This window comes from Mixophyes fleayi, chromosome 2, assembly GCF_038048845.1.
Source record: "Mixophyes fleayi isolate aMixFle1 chromosome 2, aMixFle1.hap1, whole genome shotgun sequence".
Taxonomy (NCBI): domain Eukaryota; kingdom Metazoa; phylum Chordata; class Amphibia; order Anura; family Limnodynastidae; genus Mixophyes; species Mixophyes fleayi.
This window is the reverse complement of record NC_134403.1, coordinates 367708918-367729258: the sequence shown is the minus strand read 5'-3', so window position 1 is coordinate 367729258 and position 20341 is coordinate 367708918. Positions and strand designations below refer to the sequence as shown.

General features: G+C 46.2%; 1 protein-coding gene across 1 annotated transcript in view; it reads left to right on the top strand.

Moving 5' to 3' along the window:
- The first annotated feature begins 6452 nt into the window (after positions 1–6452).
- Positions 6453–20341, top strand: part of LOC142139615 (galactosylgalactosylxylosylprotein 3-beta-glucuronosyltransferase 1-like) — a 103502-nt gene continuing 89613 nt past the window's right edge. The window contains exon 1 of the mRNA XM_075197381.1: positions 6453–7115. The gene's annotated coding sequence lies outside the window, so the exon portion shown is untranslated. The remainder of the gene's footprint in view (positions 7116–20341) is intronic.

Genomic DNA, 20341 nt, shown 5'->3' with positions numbered 1-20341 from the left:
GCAGCCGGCAGCTTTGCAAGTAAAAAACTGCCAGTGGGTGAAGGTGCCACGGGGAGATTTGTAACCAGTGTCTACAGTGGCTGCCAGCGCGGCAACTACCTGCTCCGCTACCGCCCGATTTTTGGCAGGCACACGGACCCACAAGGCCGGCAAGTAATAAGATTACTAGCCCTCGTAATCCTTGACTGTAACGTCCATTCTTTGATTAGTCCAGCAGAAGTCGTAATCCTGTAATCTTCTGTCATGTCCTGATTTCTAGCTTTCATGATCTTCACCACTGAATCTCCCTCCTAGTCTATGCAAACTATCTTTTATCCTGGCTCGGGTGAGGTAGGGAGCTAGGTCTGCTGGCTACCTGATTGGAAGCCGTTATATCTCGGGGACGTGACAGCGACTGACAGCTATCCATCTGACTCTTGGGCTCCCTGGTGGCGCTGGGGATATGAAACATACCCAATGGTCAGGTGTTACGGTAAAAAGGTTTGTCATTACTCCGATATCTTCATAGTGGGCTCCACAAAGTCTGGAGATACCAAAATTACACAGTTGTCAGGTGATCCGGTAACAAAGTTTATCATTAAGCCGATATCCTTTTGGCGGGCTCCACAAAGTCTGGAGATACCAAATTTAAACAATGGCTTTTAACAAAAGGGTTTCTAATCACTGATGATTAATTTAGCTCTTGTAAACTCCCGTAATTAACTGTTTCCAGTCTTTTAGTGAGATTCACAGCTCCAAACATTCTAGCACTTCCTGTGTGTTCCCCGTGGCTCTGAGTGCACTGTCCCGCTACCAGGACTCAGCACATAGTGCACCTATGGAGCAGGATCATCTCTCTTACAGATAAATTATACATAACATACACATACAGTTAAACATGAGTGGGTTTATTGGATGGAAAGTAGATCCTGGCGGTCTTAACCTTTATTGGATATGACCGGAACCCACCACTCATGGAATCGGAGCCCTCTACATCCACACTAAGTCCACACTTTGTGCAAAACATTTATCATCTGTTGTGGGGTAACGTTAATCCTTTATTACCTTCTGCTTCACTGCACACTGACCCCGGATTACCCTGATTCCCAAAGGTACCAGATAAAACCCTGATTTCATGCATGCCCCGAATTTTCCCGATTCTCCCCAAATTTTGTACATACCACGTAATACCCTGATTCTCCCCTCACACCACTGATTCATTCGAACTGCACACAGCTGTCAGATTACCCTGATTCTCCCCTCACTGCACAAACTCTGTATTTCCCAGATTCTACCATCACTGCACACAGATCTCGGATTACTCGGATTCTCCCCTCACTCTGCACAGATCCCTGATTCTCATCTCACTGCACACAGATCCTGGATTACACTGCTTGTTCTCTCCCTACACACAGATCCAGGATTATGCTGTTTCTCCCCGCACTGCAAATAGATTTTGGATTACCCTGATTCCCCTCACACTTCACACAGTGTCCAGATTACCCTGATTCTCCTCCAACTCCACATAGAACCTGCATTACACTAGTTGTCCCCTCACTGAAAAGAAACCACAGATTATATTGATTTCCACTGAACCCTGACCCTGAATTACTCTGATTCTCCCCTCACTGCACAAACTCTGTATTTCCCAGATTCTACCATCACTGCACACTGATCCCGGATTACTCGGATTCTCCCCTCACTCTGCACAGATCCTTGATTCTCATCTCACTGCACACAGACCCCAAATTATTTTCTTGTCACTACATACAAAGCTCTGATTACCTTGATTCTCATCTCACTGCACACAGATCACCGTTAACTCTGATTCTCCTTTTACTGCACATAGAGTCTGGATAACACTCATTGTTCCCTCACTGCACACAGAACACAGATTACCCTGATTCTCACTGCACCCTCATCCTGGATTACTCTGATCCTCCCCTCACTGCACAGACCCTGTATTTTCCAGATTCTTCCATCACTGCACACAGACCCCAGATTACCCTGATTCTCATTGCACACAGATCCCAGATTACCCTGATTCTCACTGCACACAGATCCCAGATTACCCTGATTTTCACTGCACACAGATCCCAGATTACCCTGATTTTCACTGCACACAGATCCCAGATTACCCTGATTTTCACTGCACACAGATCCCAGATCCTGGAAAACCCTGAATTTCCCCTCACAGCACACAGATCCTGGATCACCATGATTCTCCCCTCACTGCACACAGATCCTGGATCACCCTGATTCTCCCCTCACTGCACACAGATCCTGGATCACCCTGATTCTCCTCTCATTGCACACAGATCCTGGATCACCCTGATTCTACCTTCACTGCACACAGATCCTGTATCACCCTGATTCTCCTCTCACTGCACACAGATCTCGGATCACCCTGATTCTCCCCTTACTGCGCACAGATCCTGGATCACCCTGATTATCCCCTCACTGCACACAGATCCTGGATCACCCTGATTCTCCCCTCACTGCACACAGATCTTGGATCACCCTGATTCTCCCCTCACTGCACACAGATCTCGGATCACCCTGATTCTCCCGTCACTGCACACAGATCCTGGATCACCCTGATTCTCCCTTCACTGCACACAGATCCCGGATCACCCTGATTCTTCCGTCACTGAACACAGATCCCAGATCACCCTGATTCTCCCCTCACTGCACACAGATCATGGATCACCCTGATTCTCCCCTCACTGCACACAGATCATGGATCACCCTGATTCTCCCGTCACTGCACACAGATCCTGGATCACCCTGATTCTCCCCTTACTGCACACAGATCCTGGATCACCCTGATTCTCCCCTCACTGCACACAGATCCTGGATCACCCTGATTCTCCCCTCACTGCACACAGATCATGGATCACCCTGATTCTCCCCTTACTGCACACAGATCCTGGATCACCCTGATTCTCCTCTCACTACACACAGATCCTGGATCACCCTGATTCTCCCTTCACTGCACACAGATCCCGGATCACCCTGATTCTCCCGTCACTGCACACAGATCCCAGATCACCCTGATTCTCCCCTCACTGCACACAGATCCTGGATCACCCTGATTCTCCCCTCACTGCACACAGATCCCGGATCACCCTGATTCTCCCGTCACTGCGCACAGATCCTGGATCACCCTGATTCTCCCCTCACTGCACACAGATCCTGGATCACCCTGATTCTCCCCTCACTGCACACAGTTCCTGGATCACCCTGATTCTCCCCTCACTGCACACAGATCCTGGATCACCCTGATTCTCCCGTCACTGCGCACAGATCCTGGATCACCCTGATTCTCCCGTCACTGCACACAGATCCTGGATCCCCCTGATTCTCCCCTCACTGCACACAGATATCCACCATTCTCCCCTCACTGCACACAGATCCCGGATCACCCTGATTCTCCCCCTCACTGCACACAGATCCTGGATCACCCTGATTCTCCCCTCACTGCACACAGATCCCGGATCACCCTGATTCTCCCCTCACTGCACACAGATCCCGGATCACCCTGATTCTCCCCCTCACTGCACACAGATCCTGGATCACCCTGATTCTCCCCTCACTGCACACAGATCCTGGATCACCCTGATTCTCAGGGCCTGATTAAGGGTTCTGGCCGCCCTAGGCTAATACGGCCGCAGCGCCCCCCCCCCCCCTCCTCCGAATATATAGGTGTATAGGAACACTCCTGAATATGAATGTTCAGGTGTATTCTCCAGCATTCAAATTTAGACAGATTGTGCCATTGTCTCTTACCTGTCCTTGCTCTTCTCTCTTGCAACTTTGTTATCCTCCCGCTGGCTTCTGGAAAGTTGGCGTCCTTTTTTTAAAATGCAAAAATGTATTATAATGCAAACCCTGAATGATTAGGCCCTTTAGTTAAAACAAAACACTCCATTATGGCCAGCTAAAAGTACCCCATTGGACAGGCATATATAAGCAATATCTGAATATTTGTTGTCAATCAAATACAAACCTCTACCAGCCCCATCTCACTAATATTTAGTATTCTAGTGATTGCTGAGACCACCCATGTGACCACCACACAATCATGAGATTCTGCCCCCCAAAGCTGCTCTATTTTTTAAAAAGCCCCTGCAGCCATTTTCCTTAACCACAACCCCCCCGCACAGCCATTTTCCTTAACCCCTGCTGCAGCCATTTTCTTTACCTCCCACCCTGCATCCATCCCCCTTGCAGCTATTTTCCTTACCTCCACTCTGCTAGCTAGCTATCCCCCCCCCCCCGTCACATCAAAACTCCCCCAGTCACATATATCAGCCCCCCTCCTCTGCCCTCCTTCATACATATCAACCTCTCTACCTCCCTATAGATTTTCATGGCAGCCCCCCCCCTCCCACCCTATAGATTTGTATGACAGTCCCCCTCACCCTCCCTATACATATGCATGACAGACCCCCCTCTCCCTCCCTATAGATATGCAGGGTAGTCCCCCCCCCTCCCTATAGATATGCAGGGTAGTCCCCCCCCCCTCCCTATAGATATGCAGGGCAGTTCCCCCCCCTTCCTATAGATATGCAGGGCAGTTCCCCCCCCCCTCCCTATGGATATGCAGGGCAGTTCCCCCTCCCTATAGATATGCAGGGCAGTTCTCCCCCTCCCTATAGATATGCAGGGCAGTTCCCCCCCCTCCCTATAGATATGCAGGGCAGTTCCCCCCTCTCTATAGATATGCAGGGCAGTTCCCCCCCCTCCCTATAGATATGCAGGGCAGTTCCCCCCTCTCTATAGATATGCAGGGCAGTTCCCCCTCCCTATAGATATGCAGGGCAGTTCCCCCCTCTCTATAGATATGCAGGGCAGTTCCCCCTCCCTATAGATATGCAGGGCAGTTCCCCCCCCTCCCTATAGATATGCAGGGCAGTTCCCCCCCCCTCCCTATAGATATGCAGGGCAGTTCCCCCCCCTCCCTATAGATATGCAGGGCAGTTCCCCCCTCTCTATAGATATGCAGGGCAGTTCCCCCCCCTCCCTATAGATATGCAGGGCAGTTCCCCCCCCTCCCTATAGATATGCAGGGCAGTTCCCCCCCTCCCTATAGATATGCAGGGCAGTTCCCCCCCTCCCTATAGATATGCAGGGCAGTTCTCCCCCTCCCTATAGATATGCAGGGCAGTTCCCCCCCTCCCTATAGATATGCAGGGCAGTTCCCCCCTCCCTATAGATATGCAGGGCAGTCCCCCCCCCTCCCTATAGATATGCAGGGCAGTTCCCCCCCCCTCCCTATAGATATGCAGGGCAGTTCCCCCCCTCCCTATAGATATGCAGGGCAGTTCCCCCCTCCCTATAGATATGCAGGGCAGTTCCCCCACCCTCCCTATAGATATGCAGGGCAGTTCCACCCCCCTCCCTATAGATATGCAGGGCAGTTCCCCCCCTCCCTATAGATATGCAGGGCAGTTCTCCCCCTCCCTATAGATATGCAGGGCAGTTCCCCCCCCTCCCTATAGATATGCAGGGCAGTTCCCCCCTCCCTATAGATATGCAGGGCAGTTCCCCCCTCCCTATAGATATGCAGGGCAGTTCCCCCCTCCCTATAGATATGCAGGGCAGTTCCCCCACCCTCCCTATAGATATGCAGGGCAGTTCCACCCCCCTCCCTATAGATATGCAGGGCAGTTCCCCCCTCCCTATAGATATGCAGGGCAGTTCCCCCACCCTCCCTATAGATATGCAGGGCAGTTCCACCCCCCTCCCTATAGATATGCAGGGCAGTTCTCCCCCTCCCTATAGATATGCAGGGCAGTTCCCCCCCTCCCTATAGATATGCAGGGCAGTTCCCCCCCTCCCTATAGATATGCAGGGCAGTTCCCCCCTTCACTTACCTGTAGTTGTGCCAGCGTCGCTCCTCTCCTCAGATCAGCAGATAGGAAGTGAAGACGTCCTGCTTCCTGTCTGCTGCACAGCAACAGGCAGCCTGGCGATTGGCTGTGTGTTGCTAACCACTGACCACCAAAGCTTTTGATCGTCGAGCCCTCCACCCCCCCCCCCCCCGCGGTGATCCCCCCCCCCCCCCCCCCGCGGCGATCCCCAGCGGCGACCCCCCCTCCCCCACCCCGGAAAAAAAAATGAATGGAAAAAAAAAAAATTTTAAAAAAAAAAAGAATATTTAAAAAAAAATAAAAAAAAATACCCACAGTGCAGCGCCCCCCCGGGACCCAGCGCCCCAGGCTGCAGCCTGGTCAGCCTAGTGGTTGATCAGGCCCTGCTGATTCTCCCCTCACTGCACACAGATCCCGGATCACCCTGATTCTCCCCCTCACTGCACACAGATATCCACCATTCTCCCCTGGCAACTAAATCTTTTTCTGTTCATGGCACCCGCTCAGATAGCTGAATTCCTTCACTGCCTCCATACTGCACACATGGAACATTCTGACTAGTTAAGCAGAAGATACTCTGGTAACAAGAGCAGCTGGTGGAGATGTATTTGCTTGGAGGGTGATTTAGGGATGCAGCATATGTGATGAATGCTTTTCATTCAGACAGACTTTGATCGATCCTCCAATCCGCTCCTTCAAACCAAAATCTCTCACTTTTCTCTTCAGGTTCCTGATAGCCACGCTGCTCATCCCTCTCTGTCACTGCATGCTTAACCTGCGGCCAATCACGACCCAGCACACCCTAATTTCCTCTAAATACCTCCCCGCCATTCAGATTTAAATGCAAGGATGTGCATTGTTCTCGCACCCTTCATCCCTGTCTCAGACATGAAACAAGCTGGGGAGGAAAGGAAACGTATTCACTCCTTTGCTTTCCCTATTCTTTTCCTATTTTAAGGTGGTGCAGTGATTTGCCTCGTAGTCATTCCTAACCCATGAGCAGATTTATCAGGGATACCTTAAGAAGTGTCATTCTGCACAGCCTGGCTCAGCTGCATTGAGCGGACTGGAATGCTCTGACCAGTGACTCCAGGAGAATCCTGTATGCCGGAGCCGGCTATCAGCTTGTATAAGGGGACACTGGAGAATTGATCAGTCTTTATTGCTTCTGCACTGCTGTCAGCGGCAGGAACATTTCTACACGTTATACCCTGCGTCTCGCATTGCATGGGAGAAAATGGACCATCCTCCGTCAGCCAGGTATGAGCGAACGCTACACTCTTCTCTAGATTGCATCTGTAATGAGAGTGGTTGAGTGGCTAGAGATTGCAAGCTCTGCAGGAGAGGTGCCTATTACCCTGAATACAAAGTACTTATTATATTACATTCTAGACAACCTAATGCACAATATAACAGTGTGCAAGGTGACAATTATAAACTAACTGAATAACAGTATTTATATTGGTAGTCATTTGCTGAGGACAAATGCAACATGCACATAAATATGTTTATACCCATAAAGTGTAACATTTAATTCCTGGTCGGATGCAATTCCAACCACTGTACAGCTATGTGCACCTGTACAAAGTCATTTCTAAGCTCCACCCAAAATATCTTTATGTCCCATCCCTCAAAAGAAAGCAACTTTCCCTAATTACTGATATTTAACTCATATTGGGATTAAACAACTCAGAGCAGTGTGAGCTGAAATCATTGCACACAATTCATTTGTCTACTTTGAGAGGAGAATCAGGGTATTCTTTAATTACATTGGTTTGTCGGTCTAGTCTGCTGCTTGAGAAACGTACAGGATCCTAATGAAATTCAAGCACAGGTTCTCCTGAGCAGGGGTAAAAAGCCACTCTGTGTGCACAGCGCCCCCTGGCAGACGAAGGACTGGGGGTAAATGTATCAAGCTGAGAGTTTTTTGGCAAGTTTGAAAAGTGGAGATGTTGCCTATAGCAACCAATCAGATTCTAGCTATCATTTTGTAGAATGTACTAAATAAATGATAGCTAGAATCTGATTGGTTTTTCAAACCCAACGGAAAACTCTCAGCTTGATACATTTACCCCCTGGAATCCAAATGTGCCCAGTTAGTTACTGTTAATCTGATTTAACCATGAGACTGGCTTCAATATTTGGAAGAGATATAACCTCCCCAGAAATGATCATGTATGTTATCCCACAATGTGTCCTAATATGTAATAATTATTTAGGGAAACATAATGTGAGATAAATATAAAGGAGGTGCTACCACCTTTTATATGAACGTCACTGGAGAAAATCCCGCTCCCTGGCTGACTTCCTCCACTTTAAATTCATCCTTTCATCCTACAGCTCTGCCCTCTCACTCGCTAAACAATCTTTCTTTAAATCCCTCATCTCTTCCCAGTCCTCTAACCCCCGCCGCCTCTTTGCCACCTTTAGCACTCTCCTGGCCCCCTCCCCTCCCCCCACCCCCTCCTCCCTGACTGCCTCTGATTTCGCCTCCTTCTTCTCCTCTAAAATCGAGGCCATCCGACTTGAAATCTCCTCCTCCACTCTCTCTTCCACCCCTCCCACTCTTCTGTCCTCCCCCCCCAACCACCTTCCCCTCCACTCCTTCCGTCCCACCACCGGCGAGGAAGTCCACTCTCTCATTTTATCATCCCCCCCCACTACCTGCCCCCTGGATCCCATCCCCTCCCACCTTCTTCGCTCCCTTTCCCCCACCACCTGCTCCCACCTCGCTCACCTCTTTAATCTCTCCCTCTCCACTGGCATCTTCCCCTCCTCCTTCAAACATGCTCTCGTATCCCCCATTCTTAAGAAACCTAATCTCGACTTCACTTCTCTCTCGAACTATCGCCCCATATCTCTTCTCCCATTTGCCTCCAAAATTCTTGAGAGGCTCGTCTGCAGCCGTCTCACCTCCTACCTTTCTGAATACTCCCTCCTTGATCCTCTCCAGTCTGGTTTCCGCCCCCTCCACTCCACTGAAACTGCCCTGGCTAAAGTCACCAATGACCTCCTCTCTGCAAAAGCCAGGGGCCACTTCTCCCTTCTCATCCTCCTTGACCTCTCTGCAGCCTTTGACACCGTTGACCACCCCCTCCTCCTTCACACCCTCCAGTCTTTCGGCCTCTCCGGCCCAGTCCTGTCCTGGTTCACCTCTTACCTTACTCACCGTTCCTTCTCTGTCACCACCTCTGGGTCTCTCTCCCCCCCATCCACCCTTCCAGTCGGGGTCCCTCAGGGCTCTGTTCTGGGACCCTTACTCTTCTCTCTATACACCTCCTCCCTGGGTGAACTCATCAGCTCCTTCGGCTTCAGCTACCACCTTTACGCTGACGACACTCAACTATACCTCTCCTCTCCTGATCTCTCTCCCTCCCTCCTCTCTAGGGTGTCCGCCTGCCTCTCTGCCATCTCCTCCTGGATGTCCTCTCGATTCCTCAAACTTAACCTTGCCAAAACTGAGCTCATAGTTTTTCCTCCCTCTCATACCCCATCCCCTTCTGACCTCTCCATCACTGTCGACAACACCTCTATCTCCCCTGTCCCCCAACTTCGCTGCCTTGGTGTCATCCTCGACTCCTCTCTCTCCTTTGGCCCCCACATCCTCTCTCTTGCTAAATCCTGCCGCTTCCAGCTGCGCAACATCGCTCGCATCCGGCCCTTCCTCTCCCAAGATGCCACCAAATGCCTTATCCACTCTCTGATCATCTCCCGCCTGGACTACTGCAACCTCCTCCTCACTGGCCTCCCCCACTCTCATCTCGATCCCCTTCGATCCGTCCTTAACGCTGCAGCTAGGCTTATTTTCCTCTCTCTCCGCTCCTCTTTTGTCTCCCCCCTCTACCTAGCCCTTCACTGGCTCCCATTCCCCTTCAGAATCCTCTTTAAGCTCCTCACACTCACCTACAAGGCCCTCGCCAACTCCACTGCGCCCTACATCTCCACCCTCCTCTCTATTCATGCTCCATCCCGCCCTCTCCGTTCTGCCTCTGACCGTCGCCTCTCTTCCCCCCTTATAACCTCCTCCCACGCGCGTATCCAAGACTTCGCCCGCGCTGCCCCCCTCCACTGGAACAAGCTCCCTCCCTCCATCAGAACTTCCCCTAATCTATCCAGCTTCAAACGGGCCCTAAAAACCCACCTTTTTCTTAAAGCCTTTCTGTCTCCCACTTAACTTCCTACCTTATCTTCTGCCTCTGTCCCCCTACTCTCCCTCTCTCCCCTGCGTCTCTCTGTCTGTCCACCCCTCCCCTTAGATTGTACGCTCCTCTGAGCAGGGCCATCTCTCCTCCTGTTTCCACCACTTCTAACTCTGCTCTCCAGCTCCTCCTCAAAGGTCCTCCACCCCACATCCACTTTCGCTCCCTCCTCCCCCTGGGGGTCTCCCTGTCTTCCACGCCCCCCTTCTTGGGCCCTGTCATTTTCGGATCCTCCCTCCCCCTTCCCCGCCCTCTCTAGCTGTGCATTGAGCGTACTGAGTTGCTGTGTTTACTGTACTGTGCTGTCTCCCATTGTATTGTGATTTTGTTTGTCTCTGTACGGCGCTGCGGATGCTTTGTAGCGCCTTATAAATAAATATTAATAATAATACCACTGTGACTAATTCATAAACTATCAACACGAAATAAGTCGTTGCGATGCATCACCAAATTATCTTCTTTTTTTTCTTTCCTGTTGATATTAAACATGAGACTTGCAAACTTGTCTCTACGTAACTTTGTTCTGCTTTTTGTGTATAAATGCGTTATCAGATAGCCGCCTTCATCCCATACTGCCCACACCTCAGGCGGATTCTGTGCATGCATCAAAACACAAGGGTGTGTACGGGGCACCATAATGACCCCAATATAGTCACTTACATCTGCATGATGGAAATATGTCAAAATACCAGGATTTTGATGTTCTGTTTGTTTGCTATTTCTAATACCAGTTTTGAGTTGAGCTCACATTGTATTAACTGCAAAATGACCTTCATTTTGCACCAGTGCACCTAGATATTTAGTCCAGCGTACATTGTGGTTCACCCCTATCCCCTACTCTCATAATACTACTCCACAAAATTAGAAGTGCGCCTAAGTGCATAGAGATAGAAGAATCTGAAGAGGCTTACTGAAAAAGTGGAAACGTTGCTATAACATTGCTCCAAGTATGCAGAGAAATGCGCGCTACAAGCAGGCACAAAACGGTATCGAAAAGTTTAGGCTGAGAGCTGAAAACCCTCAGCTGTGAACTGGTACAAATTCGATCTCTGCATCAGCAAGGAACACCCCTAAAGAAATGCACAATCTCCACTCTGACTCCTCCAGCCAGTCTGTGCAAACTTCTGCCCCTCCATTAACACCGCCGCGTTTCTCCGCCAACCTGCGCGCTTTGGGGGGAATGTACTTGTGCAGGTAGAGGCGTAATATGATAAGCTGTAAATCTGTATCACAGGGATGTAAGATCACTTTAGACTTTAAATAATAAATCTGCCCTAGTCCATGGTATTGTGCTGCAGGCATACGGTGTATGATCCAGTATTCGTACATATTAGTGTTCTCTTGTTGTTATAGTTTGTACCTGAGCTAACTGCTGATGCCTTTATGTAGCGCTAGTTCAACTCTTTTAACGATAAGGGTGAGATTCCTGTGGATAATCTGTTATGATGGTTTAATGTGATTCATACACAAAGGTACAAAGCACTTTGTTTTGTTACAATTGTGGGATAAAATTGGCGATAATCTTACACCCGCCAGAATCACTAGTGGGTGACTTGTGACCCCTCTAGAGACCGTAGAGCATTGCCAATGGTCCAGATGTCTCCTTATATGTCCATGTTCATATATTTTGCAGATTATTTATATTAAACTGAGATTATCCCTAAAATGGATGTATTTTGACTCTTTATCAAGTTTATGTATTTTTGCTTCAGCTGTTAGTGAGTAAATACTGATACATTTGTTAAAGACTCTGACACTTAGGGGTCTATTTTGCAAACAGAGAAAAGCCTAAACCCGCCAATAACTGGTTTATTTACCATTATCTTGTCCTATCTATCAAGTGGTTAATGCTGACGATAGTACTGCTATCATTTAAAAAAAGCATGTTTTTAATTGGCAAATCTTTTCTATTTTTTATGGGTTTTCTTTTAATGTTTTTTATGTATTTTGAAACATTTTTTTTTGCCAATTAGTGGAATCGCAAACCCAAGTCTGGAGTTGCACCTGCGTGAAACGGCTAACTGATTCATCCGCACATCCACTGAGACTGCCCCGATGAAGCGCTAAGATAAGCCCTGCTGCTTCACGCCAGTATCGCCAAATTTCCTGAGTACCGCACAGCTGCCTTGGGGAAATTTTGTTGATAAATTGTGGCAATAGCAGATTTTCTATCGCTATGATAAATGTAAATGATCGCTAGTGGTGCATATTGATAAATAGGCCCGGCAGAAATGCTTTACCCCCTTTAGATAAGAAACATCCGAATAAACGTATTTTTAAACTCCATGAAAGAAGCACCAATTCCTACATGTGGCAAACAGGGTTGGCTTAAGGGTAAGGCCACTGAGGCAGTCGCCTAAGGCCCCAAGATCAAGGCCCCCATCTACGTGCATTACAGGTGACTTCACGAAGCAGAGGAATTGCGTAAACAGAAGGTGGTATGTGCGTGTGGCATTCACACCTGATTGTGTTGCATCGCTGGATAACTGACAACATTTTTATTCAAATAACAAGGACACGCGGATGTCAGTAGCTATACCAATATGTATTGAGGTATTGTAGTGTATGCACAATACTCCAACATAACATGCTCACTGGACATCATCAGATTATATACTTTTTTTAAATGCTCACCTTGAACAAAGAACAGATACTAAGCAATGCTTCAATATTACAGTTTTAAAACACATGGACAAGGTCGGAAATAATACAGGAACGAGTCTTTAAAAAAAAATATATGTAATAAATTACTGGTATTCATCATATATTTCAGATAAGGGATTTTAGTATCAGATAAGGGATTTTAGTATTACTTTTGAGTGTACCTGTCATAAGCTCTGTTGTATACTATACTGACAGACGTGAATTTGGGAAAGGGTATTAAGAATAAGTGATAGGGGTGTGCAGGGCGAGGGGGGGAGGTTGACTTGCTGATTTAATATGCAAGTTGTACTTATATCCCAATATGGGTACCGTAGCACAAGAAGGAATCAGAGCTACACTTCTCACCATGCTTAATATTTAATGCCCCGGAAACCCATTGCAGATGTTCAGTGTTCAATGCCAGTAAAGCTGAGAGCTTATGCCCAAGTATTCCCCCCAGGCACCAAGCGTTAAAAAAAATGGATGGTACCCTGGCATTTAATGAGCCACCTGCTGCTCTCAACTCGCCCAGAATGGGGAGTACAATTATATGGTGCTTATGGGCAGAGAGACCTTTTATTTAAACACAAACTTTTTTGGATTTAAAATAAAAGTCAGTTTAGAATTTTTCAGAGTCTGCAAAAAGCCCAATAGGATTGCACCAACACGTCTGAAAATACAAATGTACAGTAGCCACATGTCTTGCAGCATTCCTTGTATATTTGGCAGCATTTAAAAAAAAAATTGAGATGTGCTTTAAAGCTCTATTAACACCTGGAGCTAACTAGCTCCTTACCCTCTGCGAAGCCCACATGCAGCCATTTTTCCCAGAGCTCTGTTGAGTGATGCTTCGGAGGGGGCTGAGTGGTGAGCAGGAGGACCAATCAGAAGCAGCAATCAATGACATTGTGGCTTCTGATTGGTCTTTACTTGATAATACATAATGCAACTTTAATGTGCAGGTAAATCAATGCATTTCACGCACAGCGCCCTCTAGCTAGAGTATAGAATACTACACAGCTCAATACATGGAATGACCACTCTACAGTTCTTCAGTAAATCTCAGTTTACACAGAATGCATCCTAAGTAGAGATGCTCAGGCTCTGTTCCTCGAGAAACGAACACACCCGAACTTAGGAGATCCGAGTACTGACTCGCGCCCTCGGAATCGAAAACGAGGCAAAACGTCATTGTTACGTCATCGGATCTCGCTTGTTTTGAATTCCTTTTTAAGATCCAGCATAACGGGGTGGGAAGGAGGGCGGACCCCCATTTTTCTTTTCTGCCACTGCTGTGTGCCAATGTGTCCTAGGTGTGCTAGGAACTGTTGTGTGTTTGTGTCATTGCTCTGTCGCTTACCATCCAGCCAGCTCGCTGCAGTATTTGTCCGAAAGTGTATGTAAATAATATTGTGATCTGTGAGGTGGCTGCAAATTACTTGAAATTAGCGTTATTGAGGTTAATAATAATGTAGGAACAAAAAAGAGCAAAAATATGTGATTTTAGCATATTTTAGGGTTTTTCCTAAAAAATCCAAACCAAAACCAAAACACACGAGGGCGGTTTTGCCAAAACCAAAACACGAAGCTAATCCAGATCCAAAACCAAAACCAGTTCACGGGGGTCAGTGAGCATCTCTAATCCTAAGAACACCTACCAAAAATAACTTCCCACATATGGAACAATGAAAGGGTCTAGTTGGGCAATTTTTTTTAAAATTGCTACATTATTGAGGTTAAAATGATAAAAATGTAGATATCTGGGAATGCCTATGCAATTTGGTAGCAAGCACCTATGGGGTTCACAAAATAAATGTTACCAAACAAAAACACAATTTTAATTATATCAAAGTTCATTTTATTGGTGTTAAACAACTACATTCCCTGTAACAACATAGATTTCTGATCACCTTCCTGGCGGACTCGAACACAGTGAGGAATCTAATACAGCAGAGAGCAGACATCTCTATAATAAGATACAATGTTATTAATATTAAACTGCGCGATCATTGATTTTACCTGATAACACCAGTGAAAACATACACCAGCATCAATTGCAGATGACATCTTATCTAGGAAGAAGACAAGCAGGTGGGGGGATTAGAAATTACTTTCTTAGATGAACATCTCATACCTGAAAGACACAGAGAGCCGAGGATATATCTATACGTTATATTAATTGTGTTTGGAGCATTTTGATATCAGAAAGTTAACCTCATTTTCCACTTCAATGGTAGATAAAGCTAAACCGTTATCACAATTATCACACGTGGGGCGGCACGTTGGCACAGTGGTTGGCATGGCTATCAGGGTCCTAATTGTGTGGAGTTTGTAGGTTCTCCCCATGTATGTGCCCCTCACCCCCTCTACTATTTTTACAAATTCCTGCATTTGATAAGTTTACTACCTATTGATCCATATAATATATATCCATCGATAGTTCCATTATCCATGGGCAAAATTATTGGGGGATATGTTATATATATACAAATTGGGGAGGGGGGGGTGATCAGGTGCTTGCCCACCAACAGGGGAGCGGGGCATCTACCCCAAGACCTGGCTGAGCTGGGGGGACAGGAGGTCATCTAGAATAGTGGGCTACCATAGGCTGGGCCACTAGGCATTCACCAATCAGAGTAGTGGGAGGTATCCACACTGGCTGGAACTATCCACCAATCAGAGTGCAGGATGCTTTCACATGGCTTGGGACTATCCACCAATCAGAGTGCAGGATGCTTTCACATGGTCTGGGACTATCCACCAATCAGAGTGCAGAATGCTTTCACATGGCCTGGAACTATCCACCAATCAGAGTGCAGGATGCTTTCACACGTCAAGGGACCACAGGAGGTGTCAGCAATTTAACTGGGTGATTTTTACACCAATAGAGATTTGGGATGTGGTTGGCGGGCTCTGCTAAACTGCCCCCTCCCCATAAAATAAAAGTCTAGATTCACCCCTGAATGGGGGCCATGCCCAGATTTGACATAAAGAAGTTGGGAGTCAGGAAGAATGAAGGTTACTCTTTTCTGACTACAGATACATCAGGAAATATATTGCAGAACAACTAATATTGTAATTGTCATTTTATTTATCCTATTGCAGGTCTACTTGTACTATTCTTCTCTTGCATCTATTGTCTGTTTGTCTGTATATAAATGTACTGTTACTTGACTTAATGCAAGTCTACTTTGTTAATCAGCTGGGTCAATGGATTTCACCTGAATGATAAAGCATTTGAATGGCTAATTGATTTGGAATTGCAAATAGTTCCAAAATTGGATTTAGTTTGTTCTCTACCTGCCTGCACCACAGAATATGTCATGTATTCTGATTCTTCTCTGTAATAATTTACAACATTGTGACTTTATATTGTATTACTTAATGCTTGTTGAGTCCCAGTCGGTACACCCAACCCCTTGTGAAAGCACAGCATTTAAATTATTATTATACTAGGAAAAGCTTATTTTGGCAATTGAAAGATCTGACATTTTGAAATATTCTGCTAACAAGATCGTGCTTGAAGAGGGATGATCATAAAATGAGGTATATAGGTTTTTAAGCATTGAGTACTGTACTTTAATCAAAAGGTCCAGTTGTTTCTTAGTTTTATGATGTACTTTCTATTATTCTATGAGTGGACGACCTACGAGAAACGTTGATCTCAAACCTGCTCCACTTCTCATGTGGTTTTCCAAACAGAAGTAACCTCTTGTCTGAATAAGCCGCTACGGTCATGTATCCCAACAGTGGAACAAATATCTGCGACTCGCTCAAGTCCGATTCAATTTATGCAAAATTTTGACTGTTGTGTTCATTTAAAATAAACTGCTGACGGAAACTTTAGAAGATTTGCATTTAGGACATTAAACATCATAGGCAGGTGGATTAGTATCTTTTTTTTTCAATATTGCCCCACAGCAAATTTTGGTTTATGTGCTGATCTTTCCACTTTACCTGAAATGTACAGAACTCATTTTTATTATCAAACAATAACAAAAAAGTCACTGCCATTTTCGGCAGGGTCGTATCTATGCATACTGGCTTCTATCCAGCCCTTTGGTGCCCTTACTCACCCTACCCTCATAACTATCCCTGCTGCCTAGAACCAGCACTCATCAAGGCAATACAAGAGGAGGCATTCAGTGGTTAAGGTGATCACCATGGGCTTCTTCCTGCTTCAGTGTATAAGTGGAACAATGAGGATGGGATGAAAATACTGGGAAGGAAGAGAATGACACAATCACCATGTACTTCCTCCTGTATCAGTGTAAGAGTGGGACAAAGAGGGGGAGGTGAAAGTACTGGGAGAAAGGAGAATGACACAATCACCATGTGCTTCCTCCTGCATCAGTGTATGAGTGGGACAGTGAGGGTGGGATGGAGGAGAATGATGTAATCACCATGTGCTTCCTCCTACATCAGTGTATGAGTGGAATGGTGATGGTGGATGGAAGTACAGGGAAGGAGGAGAATGACAAAATCACCATGCGCTTCCTCCTGAATCAGTGTATGAGTGGGACAGTGAGGGTGGAATGAAAATGCTGGGAGGGAGGAGAATGACACAATCACCATGCGCTTCCTCCTGAATCAGTGTATGAGTGGGACAGTGAGGGTGGGATGGAGTAGAATGACACAATCACCATGCACTTCCTCCCGCATCAGTGTGTGAGTGAGACAAAGAGGAGGGGTGGATGTACTGGGAGAGAGGAGAATTACACAATCACCATGTGCTTCCCCCTGCATCAATGTATGAGTGGGACAGTGAGGGTGGGATGGAGGAGAATGATGTAATCACCATGTGCTTCCTCCTGCATCAGTGTATGAGTGGGACAGTGAGGGTGGAATGAAAATACTGGGAGGGAGGAGAATGACACATTCACCATGTGCTTCCTCCTGCATCAGTGTATGAGTGGGACAGTGAGGGTGGGATGGAGGAGAATGATGTAATCACCATGTGCATCCTCCTGCATCAGTGTATGAGTGAGATGGTGATGGTGGGATGGAAGTATAGGGAGGGAGGAGAATAACACAATCACAATGTGCTTCTTCCTGCATCAGTGTATGAGTGGGACAGTTAGGATGGGATGGAGGAGAATGATGTAATCACCATGTGCATCCTCCTGCATCAGTGTATGAGTGAGATGGTGATGGTGGGATGGAAGTATAGGGAGGGAGGAGAATAACACAATCACAATGTGCTTCTTCCTGCATCAGTGTATGAGTGGGACAGTTAGGATGGGATGGAGGAAAATGACACAATCACAATGTGCTTCCTCCTGAATCAGTGTATGAGTGGGACAGTGAGGATGGGATGGAAATACTGGGAGGGAGGAAAATGACACAATCACCATGTGCTTCCTCCTGCATCAGTGTAATGTGAGGGTGGCTGTACAGGGAGAGAGGAGAATTAAACCTTAAACTGGACTTTGCATTTTTATACCTTATGTACAGAATATAAGGCGTCATGTAAATACACGTAATCTATTAGTGCAAACATGCAAATATATCTATATCAAGGGTATGAACGTAACAACATATCCATCTTTTCTGACTCTTTAATATCTAAATTCAAAAGTCCTATTTGCAAATTAAACTACTTAGCTATCGTAAATATTAGTTAGATACTCTCTAGGAGGGAGTATCTAACACATGAATGTTATTGACAGAACCCCAGAGGGTGGTACTATGCACTAATCCACAGCACCACGACCTAGGCATAAGGTCAACACCCTGAATTGTACAGCGTGATGTCAATATTGATAAAATTGTCCACATAGGTGGCTTATTAGAGCAGATGTGATCACAGTGGTTATATAGGATGCACAAGTAAGACCCTAATATGTTTAACACCTGGAAGTTCTCCCAACGTTCCAGACACATCCATACGGGATTATATGTATGTATCAGACCGTTACTATGCAGTGACATCTCAAAGCTTTATCAGCCCATATGACAGAGTGAAAATTGATAGAGAACGAGAGACAATATTATAGATAATCCCGTTGTATTAGCTGGTGAGTCTGTGTCTTCTCTAAATGCAATTCTTTAGGTATGAGGGATGAAGCGATTGGAGATTTGAAGATGACAATTACTACAGACTGGAGAGTAAAACACTCTTCTGCAGAGACAATTACACGGCGCACCGGTCAGCGGGGGGACTGAGCACTGTTCTAGGTGTTTGTAGATGATTCTCCATAGCTAAGTATGTCAGATTTTAAAGGGACATACAATGTTACTGCCTTTTACGGAGCATTAAGTGATGTGAGGCTATCAAGGCTGCTTGTTGTAGGGATGAGTGAAAACTTACTGATTCCATTCAATGCTGAAATTGAAGTTAAAGTTCTGTCATTTCTGAATAACAAGAGATTCCTTCTCTGACAGTAAATTATTTATCTATTAATCAGCTCCAGTCTGCTTTGCTGCAGCCTCCTGCTGGGGGAATTTAAATTCCACAAAATACATATTATTTTAATCCAATATGTGTATGACCTTTCTGGTGAGATGGATGCAGAGTTTTATGACCTTGGGCTAGATTAACTAAACTGCGGGTTTGGAAAAGTGGCGATGTTGCCTATAGCAACCAATCAGATTCTAGCTGTCATTTATTTAGTGCATTCTACAAAATGACAGCTAGAATCTGATTGGTTTCTATAGGCAACATCTCCACTTACCATAGTTTGCTTCTGCACACATTTTCTTTTTTTAATTTTACATAAATAACACATCTATGTAATCAATATCAGACGTAATAAGACTCTGACTATGATACATTTTGAAAACTCTCTTTACTGCCTGTTCTGTGATCTCTGAATGAAATGCAGTCATACTAAATTATCACAAAATGTCAGCGAGCGATTATAAATTATATAGAGGTATTAGCTGACTATTCCATCTTCCACCCCCTCCCATAGTGAATTATATAGTAAACAAGCATGATAGTAATTTTGCTAAGAGACAGTTTTTTAAGTTGGTTGTATGAATGTTGCTTGATGCCACAATCTTCCTGCATCAGTATAATAGGAGCATTACAAAACTTTTCTCTTCTGTTGTGAACCCTGCTCCCCCCACTAACGCTCAGTCTGTGGTTTCCTCCTTATCTCCATTCCTCTCATCACATCATGACACTGCCGCTGTCACATGTAGCCCTGTCCTCACTAACACATCACTCATCTCCTGTTATACTCTGTGCTGCGGGGGACCCTGCTCCTTCTACTGTATAACTCTCAGTCTGTGGCTTCCTGCTGCCTCCATTCCCCTCCTCACATCATGTCACTGCCCCTGTCACATGCAGCCCTGTCCTCACTAACACATCACTCATCTCCTGTTATACTCTGTGCTGCGGGGGACCCTGCTCCTTCCACTATATAACTCTCTGTCTGTGGCTTCCTGCTGCCTCCATTCTCCTCCTCACATCATGTCCCTGCCCCTGTCACATGCAGCCCTGTCCTTACTAATACATCACTCATCTCCTGATAAACTATGTGCTGCTGGGGGACCCTGCTCCTTCCACTATATAACTCTCAGTCTGTGGCTTCCTGCTGCCTCCATTCCCCTCCACACATCATGTCACTGCCCCTGTCACATGCAGCCCTGTCCTCACTAACACATCACTCATCTCCTGATATACTCTCTGCTGCTGGG